Source organism: Salminus brasiliensis, chromosome 5 (genome assembly GCF_030463535.1).
Source record: "Salminus brasiliensis chromosome 5, fSalBra1.hap2, whole genome shotgun sequence".
In the NCBI taxonomy this organism is placed as follows: domain Eukaryota; kingdom Metazoa; phylum Chordata; class Actinopteri; order Characiformes; family Bryconidae; genus Salminus; species Salminus brasiliensis.
The window spans coordinates 21,941,201-21,955,237 of record NC_132882.1 but is presented as its reverse complement, the minus strand read 5'-3'; positions in this window follow the sequence as shown (position 1 = coordinate 21,955,237).

Here is a 14,037-nt window from a genome sequence, read left to right as displayed (position 1 = left end):
CTCTAATCTCTGCCCAAGAAGAATAACAGCTGATAAGTCTTTTGCTGGGATGTTGTGCTTGTATGTGTGTAGTGGGAACACACACATGGATGACATTTCTAAAGTAAAAGCTCCGGGGGGGCTTTTGCTCTTAGGCCCCACAGGAATGAAGTGTAACCAGATACAGTAACATGTATGCTGAAATACTAGACCAACCACATGGTATGTGCTACTCTCCATGGGATGGTAAAACGTGTGATATGGTGCCTCATTCAAATATGTTGAGGTATTTCTTTACCCTAGAACCAGGAATCCAGGAAGGAGACTGGAAAGCAGACCAATAAGCAGTCACCTGGATGGAGCTATTGCAAGACCACAGCATTCCTCATTTTGCTGGGAATGACACACAGTTCTAATTAAACCTTAATGGCATTTCCGATAACATGTCAAGCTACAGTGAGTCATTGAAACTGTGAATGCCTGCAATTTGTAAAGTCATTTATTCACACTTATTAGGCGGGACGTCTATAATAAATTCTAGCTTTTCAACAACACCTACAACAGTCATTTTCCAAAGAACTTTAATAAGAAAGACAATGTAGTCCTCATAATTATGCACATTCTTGCAGAGGCTGCCATTAAGCAATTCTGGGCTGTAATTTCCACTAGATTAGAAGATTAAACCCCTCTATGCTAAAGACAGTGGTTTTATATAGAACCATGACAACTCATAAAATGGCTTAAATGGTTCTTTGGATGGTTAAACGGTTCTACAACCAAATTCAACTTCCACATTTAACCCATCTGTGGCAGTAAACACACATACTCATGATTAGGGCAGTGAAAACACACACCTGGAGTGGTGGGTAGCACTCTTAGTACCCGAGGAACAATTGGGAATTAGAGCATTTTGAGAATTGGACTTGAACATGGCAACTCAGCTATGGATGCCGGTCCTGGGGCTCGACCCAGCAACCTTCTGGTCTCAAGCTTCATTTTCTCTAACCTATAGATTTATTGGAAAATCCTTTAAAATGCTTCTACAACAGAAACCCTTATGATGGTTCTATATGGCATCAAAAGGGTTCCATTGTTACAAGTGAAAGAACCCTTTTTCAGTGCAGCCGTTTTGCTTAGAGTGTAGGTGGACAAGGAGATTTATGTAAGAGAATTCAAGACAAGACAACCGTATTCATCATTTGTGTTGGACAAAGATGGAATTTTGCCTCCACCTTTAACCCATCCGTGCAGTGAACACACACACATACTAGTGAGCAAGCACACACAGTGACAGTGAGCACATGTGCCTGGAGCTGTGGGCAGCCATTACTGTGTTTGCTCAAAGGCCCAACAGTGATAGCTTGCCAAGCCCTGGTATTGAACCCACAACCCTGTAATCAATAGCCTGAAGCTCTAACCACTGTGCCACCACTGCCCCTAATGGGCTGTGTTTCCATTTGTGGACTGCACTGATTAAAAAGGTTTGGAACTTTCCTATCTCCTTCTTGGTCAGGGTGGTGTCGGGTTGGGGGCCTACTCTGAATTATTGGGTGCAAAACAGGAACCCTTTTTTTCTTTCAAATAAATGTTGTCCTTCCATTTTATTTCTGTGGCCTTCATTTAAAAAAAGACTATATAACTCAATTTGCTGGATAAACTCCTGCTTCACTAATCGTGACTATTTTGCAGTGAGGGAACTCTATAGTTGTGACATGCAACACCACATCTTATTACACGTGAGACTGAGTAGCAGTTTGAAAACTCTCACTACCATGTAATGATGCTCATTGCACTGCAAAGCCCAGGGAAGCGTGGGCCTGCATGTTGATGATGTCATTCCAAAAGGCCTGTGTAATCCCCAAAGGGGCTGAGAAACACAATGCTCTCACTCTGTCATTCAGTGACTAAGTGCGTAAGATACACACACAGCCCAACGTGGACAGGAAGTGCTCCGTTTTGCCTGCCAGTTGAGGGCGAGGCCTGTGAGGTCGTGGATGAGGTTGTTATCTCTGGGGAAAGACTTAAATAAGACCTTACAAATAAGCTGAGAATGACTTAAGGACGCACACATGTTTAGGAAAAGAGTGATTCCACAGTTCATTAGCTCCAGTTTGTAGCTAAAGAGGCTACACCATTCCCTTCACCCCCAAAAATGTAACACTAACATTAGACGTCACCAAAAGGAAATCAGTGGATTTTCTCATTCTTACAAGATTTGGGTTTTTTTGGTAACAGGAGCAAATTTTAGTTTTTTGTAGTAAGGCCATAACACCACCACCCTCTCATTAGATGACTAAATACATGTACATTTTATATAGTAAATAGAAAATAACAAGTTTAAAATTAATTTAAAACAATCACATCAATGATACTGAGCATCAGGACATTTTAGTACATACCTCAAACCTTTTAGAGCTTTTGTGAAGGAAGAAGCTGAATGAAAACTGTAGTAAACATGTGATAAGTTTGCCACCCGTGTTTGATTGGACCTGTGCGTACATTGTACAGTTAGGAAACTTTTGACAACTCAAAAAAACAACAATAAAATGACATAAGATGTAAAGATTTTAGTAAATCTCCCCTGCACCTCAATGGGTTTGAAATGAAGCAATCAAGAAATGACTGAATTGTTGAACTTTCAGCTTTAATTTTCAGCTTATGACAACTGATAAGAAGTTACATGGGCAGGTGTGGCCTGGTCCCTCATTATTTCAAGGCAAATATTAGGAGATAAAAGGTTTGGAGTTGATTCCAAGTGTGGTTCCAATGCAAGTTCTAATTTGCATTTGGTAGCAGTTCATGGGAGCTGTCAATATAGGATCCAAAATGTGGTAAGAGAGCAGAAATATTAGAAGTAACTAACTCAGCTATTTGGTACATTAAAAAAAGAAAGAAAAGGATGCACTCACTACTACGTAACAACCTGGAGGATCATGGAAGACAACTAAAGTAGGCGATTCTTTCTTTTTATGAAGAAAGATCCTTCAAAACATCTAGTAAAGGGAAGAACAATCACAGGGACGTAGGCATATTATTGTCAAAGTCTACAATGAAGCAACACCTTCATGAAAGTAAATACAGAGGGTTCACCCTGAAAAAAGAAACACAATGGTCTGATTAGACAGATAGAATCAGTCTAAAATGTCTGTCTGGGTTTGGAACAAAAACGGATGAAACCAAAATTAACTTCAGTATGGAAAAGAAAAGGAAGCAATGCTACATAAACTGTCAAACATGGTGGAGGCACTGTTATGGCATGGGCATGTATGTCTGCCAATAAAACTGGATCACATCACATTGATAGGAATGCTGATAGAAGTACATAGCAGGGTGAGTGTATGGAGTTATAGTATATATAATAATATACTATCATCTGAGTTTTTCAAAGTCTTATCCCAGTATATTCTATATGTGTTCTAAATATATACATCTAAAAATAACTTAAGTAAGTACTTTGTTGTTATATAAAAATGTTGTTATACATTTTTCTGGCCAGAAATAATGATAATAGTTAATAAATGTTAAATGTGTTTATTTACCAGCAGGGTTTATTCTTCTCCCATGAAATGTAAAGTTTCTAAGTTTAAGCTACAAACAAACCCTAAATTAAGTAGTTTGAGTTATTTTACCCAGTATGTGTCTGTATCTATGTATACTTAATGTCCATTTTAACTTTAATGTCCATGTATAAGCTACAGAGTGGCTAAGAGAAGCCTTTGGTGGACTCACATGTTCCATCACTCCCTAACTGACTTGCTTTGTTTGGCTACACACATTTCATCTTCCCCATATCTGACACATAACACATGTCTGGACACTTTCTTGTACCCTAAACCACCATGTCTAGTCGTCTAGAGTCCTTCACTTCCTATTTTAGTGTCCCAGTAATGATGCAGCAGTTTCAAATGGTCAGAAAGGCCACATGCCGACAGCACGTGTAAAGCCACAAATCCGATCAAAAAAAAAAAAAGCAAATCTGCATTGCACTCAGCTGTCTAAACACAGTCGAAGACATGCACTGTGTTTTAACAGCTGTAAACAATGCAGCCGGACCGCTCCATTCAGCAGCGTTACACCGGACCACAGAGAACAGGCTTCAGCCGAACAATGACTGTGCACATATTGACATCACACTTTTCCAGGGTGACATGCCCAGGCCAGGCGCCCAGCCAAGACAAACATTCTCTTCAGACTGAATCACTGTTTCCAATCACACCAATCCACACCATTGGCTGCTAAAGACAACCAAGAGCTAGGATTTAAGTCAGAGTCAATTAGAGCAGTTCCCATCTGCAGCGGGGTGTGGACAGAACAAAAACACAATTCATTTGGCAGCGCTGGACCTCTCTGTTACGTGAAGGTTCATCACTTAGACAGCTTCACTCATTTTCCCGAAACGTTTCTTGTGATTAATGCAGGGAGAGGCCTGTGCACTGAGCTGCTAAGGAGCTCTGTGGAATGGTGAATGTGCTGTTAAACATCTGAAAGCTCACCTGCTCTGCTAACCTGTCAGTGGTAGCAGAACCTTCACCTTAGCCTAAACCTAAACCTCAACTTAACCTACTACACCTAACCCTTATCCTCACCTCAACCATAACAGAATGTGATGTTCTTACTGTTTCAGTCCATACATTACTATTTTAGAAGCTCCATAATGGAGAAAAGCAGTCTGAAATGTGGCAAGACTGTTTGCTCAAATCCGCACGTTCACATATATCTGGATTTTTAAAAAAACACTAAAAACAGAGCTTTTAGAAACAGTCTCTAAGGTGGAGGTTTCTGAAAACTCTGTATTCAGTGTTGTCTTGTGGACGGGGAACACAGAGCTTTATGAAAACGCTGCCATCACAATGTATAATATTTCTGGCTAAATCTCAAATATCTCCTTATTCTGTGTCTAGTGAACTGCGCAAGTCATGAAACTACAACGTCTACACGCAGATAGCTGTTCTATTTCAAAAATATATTAAAAATTCTATTCAGATTTGGAATCCATCATGTCGTGACTTGCATGGTACACTACATTAAGTGTAGTTTGGGATGACAGGGCTAGCATGCTCATGCAAGCATTTTTGTCTCTGTGTGAATGGATTTTTTTTTTTTCAAAAATGGAGGGAGGGAAATATTTATATATTTGTAAAATATTTGGATGCATGTGGAATGTACTCTGTAGACTGTTTTTTGTATCTGGCAAAAGAGCGTCACCAGTGAACGGGAGCTGTATTAGAAGTAGTACCCCCGCAAGACAGAGCTGGTGTACAGCCCAGGAACTGCTGGACTTCACAATGATCTTGCCATCTCTATTAAAAAAACTCACTGGTCCCTCCATCTACAGAAGCATGAAGCCTTGGTGTAGACATGGATGATCAGGTTATCGTCCTCAAGTCATGTTGCAAATCTCACTCGGTCATGCAGATGTCTTCTTTTCAACATTCAGAGAATTGACCCTTCCTCTCTAGAGAGGCCACCCAGGTGACTGTTCAGTCTCTCGTCATTTCAAGACTCAATTACTGCAACTCTTCTAGCTGGTCTCCCTTTGCACACCATCAGGACCCTGCAACTAATCCAGAATGCAGCGGCACAGGGTGCCTGCGTTCTTTTCACTGTCTTCCTGTAGCTGCTGCCTGAATCAGATTCAAAATCCTGATGCTGGCCTACAAAGCCAAGAATGAACCAGCCCCCCACCCCCCCATACCTGATAGCAATGGTCAAAAGCCGGTCAGTGCCAAGAGCCCTTTGAGCTTTAAGTACGGCTCAGCTTGACCCATCATCCCTCAAGATTCACGAAAGACAAGCGTCCAGGTTTTTTTCTGTCCGGGCACCAAAGTGGTGGAACGAACCTCCCCTGGGTGAAGGAACGGCAGAGTCACTGGCTGTCTTTAAACGCAGACTGAAGACCCACCTCTTCTGAGGGTACTTAAGCGAAGGGTAGTGTGAAGTATTATGGTCTTCATGTTGACTCTGACATGTTTAGTAGTATGTAGGCTTAAGAGGTATCTTTTGATCCTAGGCTATACAAACTAGCTACGGGTATTTTCTGACTAAACAGAAAATTTGCATAAGTAGAATTTTAATTACAGACATCTCTCTGATAAAACCAAATCCAACCAAAAGCAAATCGTAAAAAAGCATCGCTGAAATGATTCGCTGAAACTTTCCAGGAGACGGAAAAAGCGTCACCAACTCTTTACTCCACTGTGCTGTTTTTTTTTGTCCCCATCCCCCATACCTTTGTGTTTTTTTTTATTAATGAAACCTTTTTAGATGCTGTATTTTTTATATAAAATGATAAAATATGTGTGGCCATATGGCAACAGCATGAGGCAACGGACCTGCAATCTGCAATACACACAGTGGGAGTAAATGAATACACTGCTATTGCTCACTTCCCTTCCCATACCAAGTTTTTTTTTTATCAGTATAATTATTCTCATCTGTATTTGTCTTCTTAAAATATGTATACATAAATGGCCATTACATGCCTGGATAGTGGATATTGTGGCTGTGTCCTGTGGAAGTGTACTGGGCGTGCAGTTCCATTGTGACAAGTTTATGCCATATGGTGATAAAAAACGTTTCCAGTGTAAAGTTTGCTAGTTTCCAGTGTAAGCCTGCTGTACTGCTTTGCAATGCAAACACTGTATGTGTGAATGGGCAGCATGCTGTAGCAGTCATGCTGTGGTGTCACCACACTCCTAAAAATATGGTGATGAGTGATGCCAACCAGTTTCAAATCCATAAGGGAGCATGTCTGTAATAGAGCTGTGCGAGTGTGAACCTTTACATCAAGTGATGGTTCCTCAGAGCTTCACACATTTCTATTATAGACATGGTTCTTTATGGAAGTGGTTCTTCTATAGCCTCACTTCAGTGTATGTCACACAGAGGTAGTGTGTGTGTGGGTGGAAAAAACACTGCAGCTTACTTGGAAGCTCTTCCTCAGGGCAGATTTGCTTCTCTCTGCACCTCTCATGTACACCAATTCTGCAGAGATAGACTGAGGGTGAAGAACAGAACAGGGCATCAGTGGGGAGAAGGGGCAAAGTCTCAGATCAGAGGCGTTACCTGAGGTACATGAAGGCTTTAAAATCAGCTGCTGAAACGATCTGGAAAACAAGACAGAAGTGGCATCTGTTGAAGTGCTCAGAAGCTCAGCAGCTCAGCAACTCATCAGCTCAGCGGAGTGAAAACGACGAGGGGAACTCAGCCTTTGGGTGGATAGTGGATACGAGGCCTGCAAAGAGGGGAGGTGGGAGAAAGACAGTGAGTGATGGAGAAAGAAAGAGAGGGAGGGAGAGGCTATTTGAGAAAGAAAGCGAGACAGTGAGAGTATGCAATTAGAGCGAGAGAGAGCGAGAGAGAGAGAGAGAGAGAGAGAGTACACTTTCTCATGATCAGTCAGCACAATGTGATCTGTTTGGGTCACACCTAGAATTTCCCTGGTGAGACGTTTCCTTGAACTGCTCTCAGGATAGAGATCAACTGTGTATGGGATTGAGTAAGAAGAAAGATTGGGTGTGTATCTCTCCCTCTACTTCTCTCTCTCACACACACAAACACATGCAGTGATCTTACAGCACAATCTCAAGGCAAACAGGAGAGGCTTATTTGTTCATTCGAACACTGAGAAGACAAATAACATCATATTTATTCATTCAAATGAGTGAGGCCATGTGCTTGTTTATGAAGGGCGGGCCAATTTCTGTGCAGCTCTAAAACACATTAAGGGGCATGGTGATACCCAAGACCACATGTGTTGGAGAAAATAAGAGAGAGAGAGAGAGAGAGAGAGAGAGAGAGAGAGAGAGAGTGTGAGAGTGAGAGAGAGAGCGAGAGAGGGACTTTAAGGTAGAGGAAGTGGCTGAAACCCTGTCTGAGGGGGCTACAGCGTGCTGCCTTTAGCTTGGCATCTGCAGACCGAGTGTTTGAACAGCTGGGCTGCAGCCTGATAGTCTCAACAGACAGTAAAAATAGTGTAATATTTCACTAAAGTCACTGACTTACACAAACCAGAACTGTCGGCCTTGGCATGCAGAGCCCCGGAATTATGGAACAATTGACCAAATTCATGTTCAAAACTAGGGTTGTGTATTAGCCAGAACCTGGCAGTACAATACGTCTCACAATATACAGAGGTTACGATTCAATATAATGGGATTTATCATGATACTATAAAGAAATGAAATATATTGTGATTTGATTCAGTTAAAAGATAATATTGTGATACTCCAGTATCTCAATATTTTCTTACACCTCTATTCAGAACTAAGATACTGGGATGATTTTTAAATCTAGACTGAAACAATTTGAATTGACATCATTTCATAATTTCAGATAATTTTTTATCATCTAAATGTATTAGAGGGGTAGTACTATAGGTACACTGTACACTTTACATCAGTCAGACTTTAATTCCTCTGGCTGATGAACCACTGGATGTTCAACAGTCTGTTTTGGTGTACAGTACTGTATGTGGGTCAGAGCAGAATTGCTGAAACTGTGGAACTGTGTTTGATACTGTAAGCAAGACGACATATTGGGATTTAATTCAATTACATTTTAGGAAAACTATCAACAGTAAAAAAGATACACCACCTTATGCGTGAGATCTGAGTAAAAGAAAAGTATACTTTTTATGAGATCAGAAATATTGATGTATTAAAGTATTGCAGTACCAACCGCAGGATAGCGATGTTGTACTCGGCCTTCAGATCCCCCTGTTCTGATTGGATAAAAAGTTCACTTTTCTTTTACTCAGATTTTATGCATATGATGCTGTGTTTCTTATACTATGACAGTGACAGTTTCTCTTAAATTTTATTTTTAAAAAATCACATTGTTTACAGTATCACAGTATATTGAATTGTAACCCCTGTATCATGATATGTACCATATCATTTGGTTCTTGCCGATACACAACACAGAATGAGCCACTGTCAGCTACAAATCTATGCATGCAAACTTATAATTAAAAATCAATTCTGTGTTTCTGAGAATCACTACAGTATTGCAAAAGATAATATTGTGATACTTCAATATTTTAATATTTTCTTACACTCCTATTCAGAACTGAGATAGTTTTATAATCTAGACTAAAACAAACCTTTTTAACCTAATTTGAATTTACATAATTGATTTCATATTTATATATTTTTAAATCTTTTTTTAAATCTCAAATCTTTGTCTTTTTTATTACTTTATTACCTTGATGTATTTACAGTCTTATTAATACACTGTTGAGAGTCCTTCACCCTGACCCTTATGAGTGCACTGCTAATAGTGGTGTATTTTTTTAGTCTTTAATGAGTAATATGTGCTTATGGATGTCTCATGCAACATACTCATGTTGCTCATGTGACACTGGGACATTAAACTTAAAGCTGTTGGAAAATGTGTCTGTGTACTCAAAAAAAAAAAAAGAGTCAACAGAACTGATTCAGCGATCCTGTTATAGACATATTCATGATTAAACGTGACATGTGCTGTCTTCCAAAACTGCTACAAAAACTGCTTCAACCTGCAGGGCATGGACTCTAGTGCACTGACAAGCCACAACATTATGAACACACACAGATCATCACACATTCATGTAATCAAATCATGTCAAGGGCTGGGATGTATGGTAGATGGTAACTGAACAGTCTGGGCAGGTGTGCAGGCTTGCAGAGTGCAACCAGGGGTGAGTACTATTGGTGGTCGAAGGGAAGCAAAAACTAGCGACAGGGTGTTGGTCGGTCAAGACTTATCTAAGTGAGAGGGCAATGAAGGCTATAGCACCAGGGAGGGCTACTGTGGCACGTCACCCTGTTGCATATAGGAACGCATATCCACAACTCAGTGCCCATGTTAACCCCTGTCTGCCATAAAAAGCATATATACAAATATTGGAAATGCACTGTGGAATGGAAGAAGGTTGCCTGTTCCATGTGGATGGCCTGGTACGCATGCACCAGAGGAACCAGGGGAAGTGATGTCACCAGAATGCACTGACGAGCTCGTGGAAGCTGTGTGATGCTCTGGGTCCAACATTGATAGTATCGGATAATGCACCCTGCCCCACTTGCAGTGTCTTGTACAGTGTCTAGAGCCTTTTATCCAAAGCTCTAGACACTGTATATTTTATTAGAGACGCATTTTGCGTTTGGCACATCATTCAGACTTTAATTCCTGTGGCTGATGAACGACTGGATGTTCAACAGTCTGTTCTGGCGTAAAGTTCTGTATGTGAGTCAGAGCAGAATTGCTGAAACTGTGGAACTGTGTTTGATCAGTCACATCTGATGCTGTTTTCTAGGAGCTGATTGAGGGTCAAAAAATGTCTCTACATCAGTCTTGTGTAGGAGCGTATGAGTACACTTCTTTCTTTGAGCAATGCCATTGAAGAACTATGTGTGAGAATGAAGAACTAAGTGTTAGAGGCACCTTTATAGGCTCTCTAGGCCTTTCTACACCAGAGCTACTTCAAACAAAGGCCTACCTGCCCTCTCTGCAGGCTCGGTGTGAAAGCAGCAGCCTTTAACCCCCCCCAAAAAAACAAAAAAAAACAAAAAAAAAAATGGAGTGCACATGGTGTGTGTGTGGTGAATCATGCGAGGAATCGTAAAGCGTGTTTAGTGCAGTATGTTTCTCAGTGACCCAAGTCCACCCTACCAACTCTACCTCAGCGCTCTGGTATGCAGCGCTCACAGCCTCCTCCTCTTTCTCTCTCTCTCTCTCTCACTTCACACGTTCATCTTTCCACCAGACAAACAGCCTTTTAAATCAGTTTATTCCACTTCCTGATTTTATGGCCCTGCAGAGAGCGCAGGGCGTGCTCACAGACGGTCCGGGGCTGTGTGGCAGAAGGTGACTTTTGGTCAAGTGCTTCACATCTCAGTCATGTGAAGCAAACGGTCTTGGAAATGTGCGAGGAGAAGTAGGAGTAGAAATGAGAGACATGGGAAGGAGAGAGAGAAGGGTGTGTGAGAGCGAGAGAGAGAGACTTCTACATGTGTGTGTATGTGCTGTGCATGTGTGTGGTCAGTGCAGGGGAAATTCAATAAGCCAAAGCCACCGATCTCCAAACCGTTTTTATGGGTGTTCCTTTAACAAGCATCAGCTCCACAGTCTAGACTCCTTATGACTGTCTATGTGTGTGTGTGTGTGTGTGTGTATGTGAATGAATTAAAGCAGCATATGGACACAGAGGAAGAAAAACAAAATGGTGCTCATGCCCGTTACACAACAGTTAGGTAGGTGGAACAGAAAGCGCAGGCAGAAATCCATGCTGAACTCCTGAACTCTGAAGCCTGAAGATCCACCGCAGTTTTGCAGTACTGCTGAGTTTTGGGCTGAGAACTGCAGCTCACAGAAGTCAAGCTTGATCAAACTCTCAGCTTAATTCAGGAGGACAAATCTGGTTTAATTAGGGGCAGTCTTTAATGGTCAGGTGACTCCTTGGGGTTTGCCAGGCGAGTCAACCTGCTAATTAAGCCCCCCCCACCCTCTCGCCGCCCTTTCCCTAAACATTGTCTTCAGGGCATGCAGGAAAATGAAATGTGGCAGGCAGGGCTTTACAGAACAGTGTATGCTTCGCCCAGAATGTGCTCTTTCTATTATGAAATTGGAAATGTGGGGCCTGTATGGTTAGTCCAACTAGAAACCAGATAGTTTTGTCCATGGGTTCCATGTTGGGCTTAGATATGGATGCCCTCCAAGGTCTGTGATAGGACCAGGAGGGGTTAAACATGGCCTGGATCTGGGTTGTACACTGCATATGGGGCCTATATGGATGTGATTATGGTGGTTGTTGACAGTCAACACTTAAAACGACATACCTGCATTAGCTGAATCTGACGATTGCTAACCAAGCCATGCTGAACACGGATCTGTACTAATCTAATGGCTACAGCTGTGCGGATCTGTCCTGAGGAAATTTACTGATCTCTCAAACGTATCTCTAAAATAACTCAACTTTGAGCAAGCATAGGGGAACCATATGTCCTCTGGATTTCTGAATTTCTGAACTTAATGTCATGCAATTCATTTTGATTTCCAGTCAGCATTTGCATCTACAGTCCTCACTCCTCATTCTGTGTACTGATGTCTACAGCTGTAAACATGTCTCTGTATGCCCCACCTTCTTTACACCACTGTTAGTCTACCCGTACCTGCAACTACTGTACATTCAACCACAGGCCAAACTGCTTCCCATATATGTGTTTAACAAGAGCAGCACATGATAATTGACCATGAATGTAAATACACACCAGTCATTTATAGAAAATCACTCTGTAGTTGCACCTTAGCAAAACCAAGTGGACCAAATATCCAGTCAAAATTTCAGTGACTATACTGATGCTATACTGATGATGAGGGTGTGGCCTAAGGAGGTTAACACCCTATATCAAGGTGTGCACAGTTATTAGGCAACTTTTTTCTTTAGGCAAAATGGGCTAAAATAAGAGATTTAACTGACTCTAAAAAGTCAAAAATTACCACAAGTCTCTCAGAGGGATGCAGCACTCCTGAAATTACTAAGATATTGGGGCGTGATCACAGAACCATCAAACGTTTTGTTGCAGTTCTGTCATATTCCAGAACTGCAACCTACCTGGAGTCCCAAAAAGTACAAGATGTTCAGTGCTCAGAGACATGGCCGAGGTAAGGAAGACCACCACTGAACAAGACACATAAGCTTCTAGGAAATATCTGAAGACAGATTTTTGGGGTTTTATGGACTGATGAAATGAGAGTGAATCTTGAGGAATGGGTGGATGGGCTCGTGGCTGGATCAGTAACAGGCACAGAGCTCCACTTCGAGTCAGACGCCAGCAAGGTGGAGGTGGGTTACTGGTATGGACAGGTAATATTAAAGATGAGCTGGTTGGACCTTTTCAGGTTGAAGATGGGCTCAAAATCAACTTCCAAGACAACTGGTAGTTTTTAGAAGACACTTTCTTTAAGCAGTGAACCAGGAAGAAGTCTGCATCTTTCAAAAAGACCATGATTTTTATGCAGGGCAATGCTCCACCACATGCATCCAAGTACTCCTCTGCATGACTAGCCAGTAAAGGCATTAAAGATGAAAAACGTATGGCCTGGCCTCCTTCCTCACCTGACCTGAACCCTATTGAGAATGTGTGGCAATTTTTAAACAGGAGATGTACAGTGAAGGAATACAGTACACCTCTCTGAACAGTGTCTGGGAGGCTGTGGTTGCTGCTGCACAAAAAGTGGATCGTCAACAGATCAAGAAACTGATAGACTCCATGAATAGAGGGCTTATCACTGTCATTGAAAATAAGGGTGGCTATATATTGGTCTCTGATATATATTTATATATATATATATATATATATATATATATATATATATATATATATATATATATATGTCAGAAATTTCACTTGAACAGATGAAAAGAAAAAAGTGAGATGGGAAAATGTATGTTTTTTATTTAAGCTGCGTAATAATTCTGCACAGTAATAGTTGCCCAATAATTGTGCACATATAGATATTGTCCTTAGAAAGCCAAAACCATATGACCATATAGGTTTTCATTCTAAACAGAAAACAATGATGTGCTGTTAAAGAAAGCTGGACTGAGGTCATCTTAACTGGAGCACTAAGAAAACGAGTCTTACTCTTAGGTGATAACATACCAGACACTAGGGAACGGATACAGGGACAGAGGGACAGTTGTATTTGGAGCGTAGGGAGAAGCTGAAGTACACACACTTATCCTCCGTGTGATGCTCGAGTCCTAATGCAGAGCAGATGTGCTTTTGAGACACTGATTCAGGCTTGACTTACAAACAGTACACATGAGCTGGAGAAACAGACCCCCTGGAACTGTGAGATGCAGGGAGACAGTGCCAGTGCATTGATAATATCTTCAGGAGCCCAGTGTGAGTAAGCAGCTTCCACAGGGACAACTCAGTTTATCCAACACTTTTAAAAATGAATAAATATAAAGGAGCCAAAGAGGCCTCTCTGGAGCCATGCCATAGAAGAATCACTTCTAAAGAACCTTTGAATGGAGATTTCTTCAGAAACACTTTGAGTGTGAGTTGTGAA